Genomic DNA, 15,775 nt, shown 5'->3' with positions numbered 1-15,775 from the left:
CTAGTTAGTGTACAAGACTACTTCAAAAACTGAACTCTACCTACACTTCAATACGGGTGATTTTTATTGAGTGAGCTTTTTATCAGATTTTATGACAATAACCCGTTATGGAAAAGGAATCCATTTTTGTGTTTAAAAATAATGGAATGGTGTAGAATTGTAGATATAAGTGGTGAAGGGTGGTGGTAGGCTATGTATATCCGACATAAATAGTGCACACAAAACTTTGTTAGTCATACTTATTTGTTTCATTGAACTACTAATACAAATTTTAGGTAGTGTTTTTGTAGTTTTGAAAATTCGATTAAACCCCGTCAAAATCAAAGGTTATCATTGATGTATAGGTATGTAGTTAGTTGAAATATCAGATATTATAATGGCTAACTATAAAAATATGCATTTTTCGAAGCGACATGTAGCAAATGATGATTGCTTATATTTTGTTTGCGGGCAGATGTATGTCGGTCTGTACTAGGTCTAATGTGTTATACGAGAAAATAAGAGGTATTATTATTTACCAATGCAATTATCTATGATTATTAATTATTTATTATAATATTTACAATAGACCGATGCAATAACTGGCGAAGGGTGGAGGTAGGCTGTTATTAAGATCCGACATAAATAGTGGATATTAAACTTTGTCAGTCAAACGTATTTTAAGACTACAATGTATTGTATAGGAAGTGCTTGTTATTTTTTTTTAAATTCAAGTAAAACCTGCCTAATCCAAGCCATAGTATATCATAGTAAAAAAATATTCATTTATCCATAAAATATCTAAAAAATATTCCATTAAACTACACATAATTTTAGATATTTTATAGATGGAAGAATATTTTTTATCGATTATGGTTTGCGAAGGCAGGGCTTAATGATTTTTAAAATACTAACCAACACCATCTATCTGTAATTATTATGTATTCTTTCTTAATCCAACGAAAACAAAATAACTATGAATGAAAAATTTTGCACAATTTTATCGGATCGCCCAAAGCATACCTACGAGGGTGGGTCAATAATTCCTTAGAAAAAAGCATTCAAACAGTTTTTATTTTTGTATTTTTTTTTATTTCTCAACATAATCTCCTTGGAGCTCAATACACTTGGTTAGACGTTTCTCAATTTTTTTTAAACCGTCAGAAAAATAAGTTTTCGGAAGGTCCTCAAAATAAGCATTTGTCCGATCGATGACTTCTTCATTTGAAAAAAAACGTTGTCCACTTAGCCATTTTTTTAAGTTTGGGAAAAGGAAAAAGTCACTGGGGGCTAAATCTGGCGAATACGGTGGGTGGTCGACCAATTCGAAGTTCAATTCTTCAATTTTAGCCATTGATCTTAAACATTTGTGAACACGGGCATTGTCCTGATGAAAGAGGATTTTTTTCCTGTTTAAATGAGGCCGTTTTTCTTCAATTTTGTTTTTTAGCTGGTCCAATAAAGATGCATAATAATCCCCTGTTATTGTTTTTCCTTTTTCCAAATAGTCAACGAAAATAATTCCACGTGCATCCCAAAATACAGTAGCCATAACCTTACCAGCTGATTTTACGGTTTTCGCCTTCTTTGGACATGGTTTGCCTTCGCAATCCACTGCTTTGACTGTTCTTTCGTCTCGGGAGTATAGTGGTGTATCCATGTTTCATCTACAGTCACAAAGCGACGAAAAAATTCATCCGGATTGCGTTGCATGAGCGACAACAGGGCTTTAGAGGCCACCAACCTATTGCGTTTATTGTCGACTGTGAGCAAACGCGGCACCCATCTTGCAGTAATATTTTTCATGCCCAATTTGTCATGTAAAATAGAAATGACGCTACCTTTTGAGATCCCTGTAACCTCAATTATCTCACTCAACTTTAATCTTCGGTCACTTAACACCATATCGTGGATTTTATTGATCATTTCTGGTGTAGTCACCTCTACAGGACGTCCTGAGCGTGGTTCATCCTTTGTTGATGTACGACCACGTTTAAATTCATTTAACCAGTTATAAATAGTTGCAAGTGAAGGAGCAGATATGCCGTGAACTAAATCCAACTCATTTTTTATTTCCTTTGCTGTTAACCCTTTTATATTAAAATGTTTAATAACAGCTCTAAACTCAATTTTCTCCATTTTCCATTTTTCCATTTTCCACAAGCAAATTTTTTTTTAAATGTACGAGAAACACACAACAACCCGACCAATCTGATTGAAACTTCGCATCATACTGAATCGGTAGTGCCGCTGCATGAAAACAAACCGCTTACAGTACTAGTCGCGCCACCTGTCGGCTTTTCTAAGGACTTGTTGACCCACCCTCGTACCTAAACTATTATCGTTTGGTTTAGGCAGGGTTCAATTGATTGTTAAAAACTAATCAACACCATATATAAATTGTATACTTACCTAATTCGATAAAAACTAATACATATTATGTACTGACAAAGTTTAATGTGCACTATTTATGTCGGATATTAACAGCCTGCCCTTCGCCACGGTTACCTATGATTATTAATTAGGTATGTATATTAATATTTACAATAGATCAATGTTCAATAATCGCACCGTGAGTAAAACCAAGGCATCTGCAAAAGACATATCTTGGATATATTAGGGTTTGAAGTCTTCGTTTTGTTAGGAGAAATAGAGTTTCTAAAAAAACCATAATATTTGGTTTATATTATCTACATTATATTGCATGTTCATTCGGTTACTTCACTTTTACATTATCAAGTTCACGACTTTTGCAGTTGTTTTGCATTTAATCTCGAAATTGAAAAATTTGCAGATCCCTTGGTTTTACACTCACGGTGTGAGTTGATTACTGATCAGTGATCAGTGATCACTGATGAAGTCTAGTAAATGAATCTATACTAAAATAAATTGCACCAGTACGGTGTGGCATTCACACGATCACATTTCAAGGTTAGCCCGTACAATGCGTCAACGCTCGAATAAACAAAGGTACATTTTCATTACTTTTTTTCGTTGCCTAACTCCCAACATTACGAAAGGTGTTGTGGAGCTGTGCAACGAACTGCATAGACATAATAATAAAAGTGTCGTCCATAAATTACGTCTTTACGATCCCGATTTGCGGTATTTTAATTAACCCATTTCCCCGTCTTCCCACTGCGTCATAACATCGGTCCCTAAATTATGTCACATTTTTAACGTCCACCACTGCAATGTCTGGAGGTGCGTTTTGACCCAATTAAACCGTACAAACCGCAAGAAATAAGTACGGGAGACAGACGGCGGGTGGGGTCTGTACAGAATATAGTAAACACAATGACTAGACGTTGTAAGTAGTGGGCGCATACTGTAAATCCCATAACGTTAAAAACAGGGAACTCAGAAATTATCTGTTGTGGTTTAAAAAAATCGTTAAATATTACCGTGTCGATCCCCATCAAGCGCCAAGGTGCCGTGTTAAAGTAGAAAATTAAGATTTCGGGGTATCTTTGCGAGGTTAGCATACATAATGTATGAAATAGTAAAAAAAAAAAAATGTCATTACAATACCTTGTTTTTTCTCATCTTAGATATTAACATTAATTTATCACCACATACAATGTATCAATACTATAAAAGAATTGTATTATAAAACTCATCGCTTTAAATTAAGAATAAAGCCATTTTTGGTACGTCAGAATATGTCAGTGGTTTCTTTTTCACCTTTTCTAATTATTATTTTGTAAACACCCCCCCCCCGTATTTTATCTTCAATTATTTATATCTAGTTTAACAATCAATAGTAAAGAATATTAATTTAGAGTTGTAATTATTTGCGTTCTATAAATATTTGTAATGACAATATAATATTATGAATTTTATGACAGTTTAAACTTGAATGTTATTATACAGATAGACGTCATATTATTACGGTGCCCGAGATATAAATATTTTATGTTTACGGGAACTAGGAAGGTACATTAGTGGCAGTGCAATATCTTCTAATTATATTCCACTATAATATCCAGTTACGATTGGAAGTTTAGTGGAAAACATAAAACGTAGATATTAGAGTTAATTAACTCGCGCTTCTTGCAGTTCTGAATATTAAATTTTATGTTTACTATGCAAATCAAGTAGACAATAAATATAACGGCAATAAATGAATTTGCATATCGATTGCAAGAATGCATTGATCAATGACAGCAATGACGTATATCTCGTTATGTTAATTCAATGAGAATGGCCACAATCGGGGAGGTCTTCACTCTACTTCATACGGCCATAAACAGTTTGACAGGCAACACCAAACGTGGAAACTCTAAACACGAAATTGAGAGGATTCATCTGACAATACGTCTGCCCTTGATCTTCCCTTAGGCTTAAGCTTAGATAATGATCCGGGGTTGTTTAATTTTTAATGGGTACTACACAATGACATTAATATGGACGAATCATCTGGGGAAAAAAATGACACTAACTTTATTGTCGGGTCTGCCGAATGGCATAATCTGTTCTAACGCCATTACAATAAAGGTGATATTGCTATAAATTCCTGATGCTTTTTGTTGGATCTGCCGAATGGTTCGGTTCGAACGGGTTCGCTCAAATGAACATTGACATTAGAAACACTGCTCTAACGCCATTACAATAAAGGTCACATTGCTATAAATTCCCGATGCGTGATATCGCATAATGGAAATTGCGTGACGTCTACCTATACATACGGACTTTTCCCATTCGCGTCAACATTAAATTAAGAACATTAAAAATTTTAAGTGGTTAAATGTCAATATAAAGATTCCTGTTTTTACATAATAGACTGTGCCGTAATGTACCTGTAAAAACAGATAATACCCAAGATACCGGACTGGCCGTGGTAGAAAGAATTTCAATACCTCGAACAGTCAGTAAGAACATATAGTATTGTAGTCAGGGCATTATTTTTGATTGTCTCTACGAAAGTCAATCTAGCATTATTTTTGTGGAAGACAGCTAACAACACATCGCAAAAATCCACAACTCTCTGAGATATTTGCTGGTATACCATCTGATTCAGCAAGCAGCAAATGATTTTTTTTTCATTAAGGCTATACTTCAGTTGCGGCATGGTCTAAAAAGATCGTGACTAGGCGATGTGCGGATTGTGCAAATGACGCGAGCCGAACGAAATATAATTTGTCATAAAAATTCAACACGCGTCCATTTAATGTTATGTTATTGTTATATTAGTAATAATAATAGTATATTTATTGACATGTTATCTTTTTCAAGTAAATGGGTAACGTTTTTTAGTCATCTTAACACGATTTAGGAATATATTCGTCCGACACCATCACAAAACAAATTGTCGTGCTTACACCTCGACCGTCGGTCTCCGATTGGCGACGAGTGAAAAATTTCGTCCCACCTACTGTTGAAAATTATTTGCCGTTTCACTCATGTATACTCTTAAGGAAATCAAATCTTACATGCCGTACCGTTCGAGGTATTGAGTCCGGTTTAAAATAGTCGAGTACGTAAGCATGATTTCTGTTTTTGCTTATGCTGTGCCGGACTGTATGAAACTTGACAAAACCGGAACAGATATCCAGGATGCCGGACTGCCTGGGGTATAAAGAACTTTAATACCTTGAGCAATCGGGCATGTAGGATTGATTCGTGTCTAGGCATTTTCTTTGATTTTCTTTACGAAAGTCAATCTAGCATTTTATTTTTTCACAACTAGCTAATATATTTTTTAAGCTTACGTCTTCTGGTATTATTTGTAGTGACTAAACGAAAGTAGTGTCTCCATGGCCCCCACATCCTGAAGCGGGCCCTCGGGCTAAGATGTTTGGCGGTCCCCCTTACCTATCGTTAAGGGTAAAGGCAGTGTGACGCGTTGCAGTGGCGTTTTCCAAATGGTGTACGTGGTAAAATGAAGGTGTATTTTTAGCGATTTTCTGTATTTGTAATATGAACATCCAGCAAAATACAGTTAAAGATTGCATCGTACAAATATTTTTAATTATTAATATGAGTGTAGTAAAATAGCGCCGCAGGCGACTTTTTTACTATTAGAGCAAATTTGTGATCTATGTTTATCTCACTTATCTGGTTGACTCGTCACGCCGGGCTCTTCATGAGCCCGGGCCCTCAGGTTAGAGCCCTGTCAGCCCCCCTTTGTGGGGGCCATGAGTGTCTCTATCTAGGACAGCAATTCCAACTATTTTTCATTGGCGAGTCCCTTTGGATATTTTATGAAATCTCAAAGATCCCCTACATGGCCGACACATATTATTTAGGTTCAGATAGGAAAACATATAAAATGGACGAATGACATAGGTACCTACCAAAGTAAAGTGCAGCTAGACAGTCCTTTACCTTATTAAAAACGGCATCTCTTAGTATCGTTAGTTTTAAATGAGCGCCGCAGGCAAAAAAAGTTGATGGCATAGTTATTTTACAAATTTAAAAACATTGAGCGGATCTAAATATAATGTCATTTTAAATACTTTCGACAGAAACGAAATGATTAGTGCGGATAAGGCAGTAACGTTCATTGCTAAGAAATTGGATTCCTCGATTTTTACTTTAAACTTTAAAATACTCAATTGTTTAATAATATATCACGTTAAATCTTTATTCCTCTATTATCAAATTGATTTACGTTGTGACTATCACCCTGACGCTGACACGGTTCGCGGAATATGAAGCAATGCGAAATGGGATCACCCTATCTATATTATCTTCACTGTTATACATAAAAAATATGTAGAATATGTATTAAATTAAATTAATTTAAAACGAATGCAATTTAATTTATTAGAATTTAAATTCAAATTCCATCGACCGTCAGTCGAAAATATTATTTTGTTTATTTATATTTATAATAAATCCCGAGCACACCTCTTTGACATAATGTTCGCGCGAACAATTCACTTTACTTTGTTCCAACAAAACGCGTTCTTGCTACTTCACTGAACCGTTCAATAAAAAAACACCTTAATAGTAACCTGTAATAATTATTTTTATATCAAACAAAAAAGAAATATCACTGAAAACGATGAATCATCAATCTCAGGGTGCGATAAACTCGACGAAGGAATAACATTCATTTTATGCATAGTAAATTCAATGACAGTAAAAAAAATGTCATTAAAATGATGGAATTAAATCACGCAGTAGGGTGCCAGCGATGCAAAAATAATTGCGATATGTATAGTTGGGAAAAAATATTGCAACACGTGTAATTATTAAATCAATTCTATTACTCCTAATAATTATACAGATGCAAAAACATATTGTTCAAAAAACACCGACGAGGTGCATCAAGACTTCTTTCTAAAGCAAAATGTCAGAAAATATAATAAATATTTTGGAAATGTTCTACAAATAAACCATGAACAGGTTTGACATGCTTAAAATATGTGCGAATTAATTAAAGGCGTTGAAGAAACCCGTCAACCTTCTAAGATTGCGCATACAATATGAATATTGTATGATGTATGACAATGAAGCTAAAACATGTTAATAAGGCGAATGATTATATTAGCTAGGGATTCCAATCCCGGGATCCCGAGCTATTTTCGATACATATTAATCCCGGGATTGATAAACATAATCCCGAAACTTTCGGGATTGATTTTTTTATCAATTTTTTATGGAAAATAAAAACGAAAATATAATAGAAAAAATACTTTTAATAACAAATAACTACCTACATTAGAAATAAACAGAGTTTGAATGAAGTTTGATTTATACCCATGTGTAAGTTGCCGATTCATTTTATTTTTCACATAAATTAATAAAAATTAGAAAGATTGGAAAAAAACAATGCTTCACACTATTAATAAAGTAATTCTACCATGATCTATCATATTCATATTTGGCTGACTAATTAGATTTATGAAGCGGAAAGGCCATAAGTACACCATGATTTGCTTTACTATTTTAAATCTCGCTAACCCGTTCATTAAGTCTTTACTATCAGAAACAGCAATCTCATATTAAATTCACATTATTATTTACTCCATTAAACTTATTTTTATCCAAGATTGAACGTATACGATATCTACAATAAATGTCTTCAATAGTATAAATTATACTAGATTTATTTTTAACCGATTTTATCAATGTTATTTATAAATATTAAAACTTGACAATCCCGGGACCAATCCCGGGATCAGAATTTTGGCACGGGTTTGGATTCCCTAATATTAGCTACCAGTATCAGTCGATATCATTAGATATACGAAGACTCACAAAAATCGCAAATAACAATGCCTAGTTTACGTTAGAAAATAACGAAATCAAGAAGTACCTATACAACAGGGCGCCAATTTATTTTGAATTTAACAACAATGTGTTCAATGTTGCCAATGCAAAGGATATTATGTTATATTCTGTAGTTACCTGTCAGTTCAACCATACTAATAAGATTCTTCAATCACTACCCAGTGTTGTAATACAAACTAATTATAATATAAAATCATTTATAAGTAGATATTGATTAAAAAAGATCAAATGTAGGAATTAAAACATTAATAAACATAGGTTCATTTTATATCAAAGATAGTAGTCGTGAACATCCTTCGTTGGTCTGGCCATTTCATTCTGGCACACAATTGCAATAATAACAAATCAATTTGAAAGAAACACTAATATATTTCCACATTTCAAGAAACAGTAAAACAATTTGTACTGCATGTACCATAAGAAGACAGGCCGAGAACAAGATCGAATTGTCCACGAATAGGGGTTGCAATACCGGTTTTCCAAATACCGGGGTTCTGGTATCCCTCGGTACTGAAAAGGCGGTTTTAAGTATCCAAAATACTGTTATTTCGGTATTAAGGAAAGCAAAGAAATTTAAAAAAATCTGTCTCTAAAATAAATTACTGAATCATCAGATGAAAGTGAAATAATCACAAAAACATTCAACACATATTTATTTTGGACGGAAAAGCGAGTTTGGCGAGGTCTCTCAACTTCGGTTTTTAGACGGAATGTTCTTACATTTCCGGCGGAAAAGTTGACTAATGAAAGAATGTTTTTAAGGAATACCGATATTGATACGATTTTATCGAAATCGAAATACCGGTATTGGTATTACAATCCCTATCCACAATCGCTTTACATAATTAAGAAGCACTAAATATGTCAGATTAAAAGATAAATAACTGTTTGCAAAAGGTATGGCATAAAATAAAAAATAATTGCGAGTTTTCTACAATTTATTACATTCATTGAAATTGGCATTGGTGACCCCGGTTTCGTCTTAAAGATTTTTTAAACTATAATATGTACTATGTATGGTCTATCATGCGTCTGAAGATACCTCAAGTCAAAATCTGCGTCGTTAAAATCAATTATAATTTAAATTAAATTCCTAGCATTTGTAGTAAATAACATTGTATTAGAAAGGAGAAAGCCGTGCGTTGGTTGTCATTATTTTGAAAACTACAGTTTTGATAATGAGGAACTAACATCGTTGATGACAGCTAATAAAAGATTAAAAAAAGATTTTTTTTTAAAACGATTTTATTAATTCCCACGGTGATAGTGTCACACACTGATATACTATGATATTAGAAGAGTGCTAATGGATTTAATTTCGGATTAATAGCAAAAACCAAATAAACATCGAAGGTTGTTAACATTTTCGGGTTGCGTCACGAAGTTGACACGGTCGTGTATAATTAACAATGACGGAACTTCCTGGCCCCGCGGACCATCCGTCAGACAATGCTGACACAGCAGGTGATTTAGATTGGAACATCGGATTAATTTTTCCATGTATAAAAAAAACGTGTTACCTGGTTGAAATATTAACAAAATCGGCATCCGCTGATGACACATATTGGACCACAGAAAATACAAAGACAATACAATATTATAGATATTAAATATATATGAGTGGCGTGCGGTCCATAGATGCTATAGATCTGAAGCATCTACACCTACAGAAATAATGTAGTATCTAATTTTTTTTCCGACCATGTCCGATCCTAATACGATCATATGGGCTTCTACAGGGTAGAGGTTTGTATTAACAGATTTTTGTTTTTACGAGAAATGGATGTCAGCCACTTGCTCAACCTATTAGGTCCATACCCTGACTCTGAAAAACAACATGTGTACTTGCCAGACCCAGGATTCGAACCTGAGACCCACGGCGTAATAGTCCAACGCTTAAGCCGCGTGGCCACCGTGGGTGTCAAATATTAGTATATACTATTACAAGTATCTAATACTAGGAATGTATTTATTATGCGATTCTACTGCGACTTTTACGTAACTGTACGCAATCGAATGGTTCCAGAGTAGTGTTACAACCGTATCCAGAAATTTGTCTCTAACGTCGTTGGCCGTATCACAGTTCATCGTGAGCTGTTAATTCGGAAATAGATGGCCGTATAAAATCGAGATCAAATTCCTGTCTAAGTAAAACACTTAATGAAATGGAATACATGGGAAAGAAAGAAGAAAATAGGTAGGTATGCAAAATTCAGATAGGTGCTCGTAAGCATCAAATATCGTTGTTATAAATATTTGATACAAATCAATACAAAATTATTTCATCCTGGTGCTCCGGATTCGATCCCGGTGATTTTCTCAAAACCTGGGGAGGTGCTTGAGATTTTTCATTTATATTTACTAATGACACCACTGTTTTAGTACAATACTGTCATTGAGACTCATGGCATATTGAAGAGTTTAAAAAAGGAATGCAAAAACAATGCAAACACTTATACAACTGACATATTAATAGAAAGCATACGAGTTTTCTGAACATCCTTTCTGTGAGTGTCAACGTCTCCACATCGTACAATTTGGACCGCGATGACATGGTAACTTGCGAATCTTATGTTAAGGCCATGGTACTATAGTATTTTCCTTATTTGTGTGGAGTCTAAGAACTTTTAATCCAGACGAACAAACCAAACATATTTTAAGATTGGAGATCAAGAATCTTATAATGATACAAAAACTGAAATTGAATTAGGTCCTCTCATTTGTTAAATGCATTAAGAATATGAAGACATTACGACGTGCCTTTGTAAAAACCAAAAGTTCGCCAACATATTATTGAAAGAGAATGGGTACGTATGCAAAAAATGCACACATGAGATCATAAATAATGAAAAGTTCAACGCATCTTCGAGAGTCGTGCGGTGTACACGGATTTGTTTTTGGAAAAAAATATGATTATAAAAAGATTGGCTGTGTGAACTCGTCTTCATAAAAAAATATAAGTGCATAGTGTGGGCACACAGCGCTACAGTACTCGACACGATTTTTCAAGAACTATGTTGATCCGATTATCTTGCAAGGATAAATGTAATGTTTAACAAAATCTATTATGTATATCGACTATAGAAAGGAAAAAGGATGTAACCCTCATTTTTTTCTAAATAGGTTTAATTTGATAATAACGTTATACATGACTAAATATCGTCTCTGTTCTGGCAGAACACACTAACTGGAGAATACTAGTTTTGAGTAATTTGACTTTGAAGTTGTTAAAATGTTTGAAATGGTCAATCATGTGAGTTTATTAAGTAATCGTAAAAAGGATGACTTTAAAAGAAAGACTGTTTATTTATTAACCCGGCCGCCGCGTCAGTTTCAATATGAAAGGGGCTCTCTCTGCGGTACCATTTTTCTAAATGCTATGCTTCGCTATATTATGATAAATACGGCAATTAAAAATAGCTGGTATTACTGTTATCATGCCTAGATACATAAGGTTCGAAGTGCCACACTAAAAAATAGAATCGATTGTTGAATTTAGCTGTGAATACTTGAATAAAATCGTCCATAGTCCCTTGTACCGATAAAATACGCAGCCATGTTTGTGACGTAAAAACGCGTCATTGAGATTGTGCGCCTATGAAAAGAAATAAATCACTGACACTAATTTTATTTTAGTCATGTTAGAAACACTTAAAAATGCCGTTAAAAATATTGAAAATAATAGCTTTTATTGTGTCGCATATTATTACAAGTTTTATGGGTCGCGTAAAGTTGAGTCCACAGTGGTTGAAATATGGTAATAATTCCTTATGTTCTTTTTTTAGTGTAATTTGGATTTTTACTAGATTAAACTTTTCAGTTTTATTGAGCATTGTGTTATGTTAGTGATTGTCGTTTTATGTTTTATAAAAAAAACAATATTTATTTTGTAAAATCTGCTGCGTGCTTGTAAAAGTGCTATAAAAACATTTATTGCGTGAGGTTTTAAAATTTTATAAACATTAAATTGCATACAAAGATAATATGTAATATAGTTGAAGAGTCAATATTCCATGATTTACATTTTATATTATGTTGTATACCCGTGTGTTTTTTTTTATACTTACGTTTATTTATACGTTTTATATATTCCTTCATAGTAGTTCGTAATTTATTGGTAAAACTCGCAATCGTCCTAACTAAAATATAATAATATATTATATTTTTTCATTCCGTGTGGACGTATCTTTACGACATATTTACGACTTTCAATAATGAGCTCGATTTATGACTTTCAAACAATTGGGGTGACACATGACGACATGACCATGAGTAATAAAAATAAATGACATAATCCAGAACACAAGTTCAAGTACATATTTATAAATATTACGACGACACAGGTTCGGTTTTTTGGTTGTATTTTATTCCCGCAAACATGGTGTTGTAAAGATCGCGGTGAATATTCAACTTGACACGATAAATCACTCGGCGCACACTCAACTCGAATGAAAATATTTTGTATACCTAGTGCGCAGGCGCTGAAAAATACCGCGTAGATTTGAACTGATGCAATCATACCGGCGAATCTCAATAGATCGAGAGGGTTCGAAAGATCGATGTTTATGAAATTAAAACAACATATTTTTGACAAAGTTAAATAGGTGGAAGTAGGCGGATGGATCGGGCTATTTTTTAATAAAATTCTCAATGCCGCATGAAAAATATTTCTTGCGTTATCCACAGGTCAAGGTTTGCGTATCTGACTGCTATACGGTCGCCCATGTGTTACGTACTAGCTGTATCCTACTGGAATACGGTCGCCGGGAAAGGGTTAAGAAGGTTTCCAGACGGTGAAGTGTGAAATAAGGAACATTTAAGTATAACTAACTCAATATGTAATTTTTTCGAATTAGTGTCTTCTGCCAGAACAATGACGATATAAGTTGTGTTCAAAAGATGTAAGCTGCAAACGCTGATTTTATAAATAAATAAATATAATATAACATATAAATAAAAAGGATTTCAAGTTATACACATTTATATTTTTTATAAAAATCGGTGTTTTTTTTAAATAGATATAAAAAATATTAAAACTAGGAATTAGTCGAAAATCTAAACGGTAAAAAATTGAAGAAAATTTAATAAACTAAATTTTAATAATAAATATAACCATAAAAATAATGTAATAATAATAACGAAAGCTATGTACCTACCAAATATGTGACAAATTCACATTTTTTACAATTGTTTATCTTTGACTTAAAAAAATCTTTTTAATGTTTTCAAATACATATTTATTAATTAATACAGTTAAATATTAATTAATAAATAATAAAAAAACTCAAATTGCAAGCTTCGTATTTTTCCGCTAGGTTCTCTGTTGGCATATTTGATACCCCTTAACATCAAAATTAAATATAAATAATTAATTATAACATAGTAGACTCGATATAGAAGTATACCTATTATATAAAATTTAATTTTCCAAGATCAAGATCAAGCTCTCAATGCGTGCACTCTACTGAATTATATGAGGCACTGAATACACCTACCTACTGATGGTTTTTTTCTTCTTATTTTTTTGTGCATTTGATATTCAGCAAAGTGAGTAGGTATTTGATATGAACATAAAAAATCGCACTAATTTAAGCAAAAAATAAACAATAACACTTGTTTACACAGACCGCGCTAAATGCTAGTTCATTGCCCCGTGGCAGTTGATCAGCAAACAATGTTTCCTTAATCAATGTAAAAGTAATAATTAATATATCACTACCTTTCGATTCCACCAGAAAACCGATAAAAGTAAAACACAGTTCCTTAAGGTTGTACCTCAGTTGAGGCACGGTCTAAAAAGATCGTGGCTAGGCGATGCGCGGATTGCGGGTCGCGGGTGCAAATGACGCATGCCAAACGAAATATAATTTGTCATATAAATCCAACATACGTCCATTTTATGTTCTGTTTATAGTTATATTAGTAAGCTGTATTCATGGGCATCGCTGGCTATGCCTCCAGCGTGTGGCACACCAAAGCCTCGCTGACAATTGTGAAGAAGGCTCTGCTTAGCGGACAGAGGGCTGCTCTGATTGGCCTTACTAAGGCCTATAGGACCACATCTTTGGATGCCCTGGCGGTCCTTGCGGGGGTCTTTCCCCTCGACTTGCACGTTCAAATTAGAGGATCGATCACTCTCCTTATGAGGAGGATCAATACAACTCTCGCCGGTGTCCCTCTGACACCGCAATCGAGAGTGGAGGGCGTGAGCTACAGAAAGACTGTATCTGAACTGGTCTACAAGACCGCATATGCGGCATGGCAAGCGAGATGGGTGGCCTCCTCTAAGGGCCGCCAGACTTTTCTATACTTTCCAGATGTCTCGGTGAGACACATGACGAAGAGACTGGTGCCGACCCACTGGACTAGTCAATTCATGACTGGCCATGGAAACTTTGCGGCCAAACTGCAGGGGTTTGGTTTGGCAGGACATGGGTCGGGTTGCTCATGTGGACACGACCAGCAGGACGCAGAGCACGTCCTGTGGGACTGTCCACTTATGGGACCCGAACGAGCGGAGTTGTTTGCCCGGGTCCGACCCCATTCGGGCCCAATAGGACACGCGGACATGGTGGCAACCGAGGCCAATTTTGCGGCCTTTACTAAATTCGCCAGAGCGTACGGGGGGCGGGACACTCTCGACTCCCCTTGCGACTCTTCAAATTAAAGTCACTCTGATAGTTGCCATATTAATTAACATCATGCATTCGCACTTCGGTGCAAGGTTGCATCACCAGTCCCGTGCGGCTCTGCTCGGGACAAAATGAGGGCTTAAATTCTTTGATCTGGCACACGTAAGGGTTATGTTAGCCGGCCGCGTATGACGTGGCTGCATATACATAACGGGAGCGGAGGTGGGAATTTTACACACCAGTTCTATTAGTAACAATAATAATATATTCATTGACATGTTTTCTTTTTAAAGTAAATGGGTAACGATTTTAGTCATCTTTACACGATTTAAGAATTAATACGCCCGTTGCCATCACCAAATAAAATGGCGCGTTTCCAGCTTGACGTTATCTCTCAGAATGCGAGCGAGTCCAAAATTTCGTCGCGCCTATAGTTGAAAATTATTTGCCGTTTCACTGATGTATCACCTTAATCAATTGTGTATTTAATAGAGTAATACCTACTGCATATCATGTCGAAGGTGAAGGTTGTGAAAGTGTCTGACGATGGGTGAAAAGGCTCACTTACCTGGAAGAAAAAGAAAATATATATAAGTTTTCGAAAGCGGTAAAACAGTAAAAATTCGTTTATGTAATTAATAAAGAAAGATATTTCTGAGACCTCAAAAAGAAAAGAACATGCACAAATAAATTACTTATGGTTCTAAGAAGCAACGGATACCAACATTAATATGTATTTAATTTTAGCTCAGATATACTGATAATACTTGTACTATAATACCAAGAGTAGAAAAGTTGGCGGAATCGATTACATATATTAAGTAAGTACTAGAAAAAATACCAGATGGCACTTCATTTGTCTAACGATTGTGAGAGTTTATCTTATCATTTGTTTTCATACACGACCCAGTTTATTTTTCAAA

General features: G+C 34.7%; 1 protein-coding gene across 3 annotated transcripts in view; it reads right to left on the bottom strand.

The window, feature by feature from the left end:
• Positions 1-15,775, bottom strand: part of brat (tripartite motif-containing protein brain tumor) — a 449,650-nt gene that overhangs the window by 332,503 nt on the left and 101,372 nt on the right. Inside the window, exons 2-3 of one of the 3 annotated variants that reach the window (XR_015072235.1) lie at positions 15,108-15,420; positions 13,747-14,147 (exon numbers count right to left, since the gene is read on the bottom strand). The exons of the other annotated variants lie outside the window; for them this stretch is intronic. The gene's annotated coding sequence lies outside the window, so the exon portion shown is untranslated. Of the gene's footprint in view, positions 1-13,746; positions 14,148-15,107; positions 15,421-15,775 lie in introns of those variants that run through there. 3 annotated transcript variants of the gene reach the window in all.

Source organism: Rhyacophila brunnea, unplaced genomic scaffold, assembly GCF_057557595.1.
Source record: "Rhyacophila brunnea isolate RB1 unplaced genomic scaffold, BYU_Rbru_1.0 scaffold_12, whole genome shotgun sequence".
In the NCBI taxonomy this organism is placed as follows: domain Eukaryota; kingdom Metazoa; phylum Arthropoda; class Insecta; order Trichoptera; family Rhyacophilidae; genus Rhyacophila; species Rhyacophila brunnea.
The sequence above is the reverse complement of the archived record's forward strand: the minus strand, read 5'-3'. Positions and strand labels throughout refer to the sequence as shown.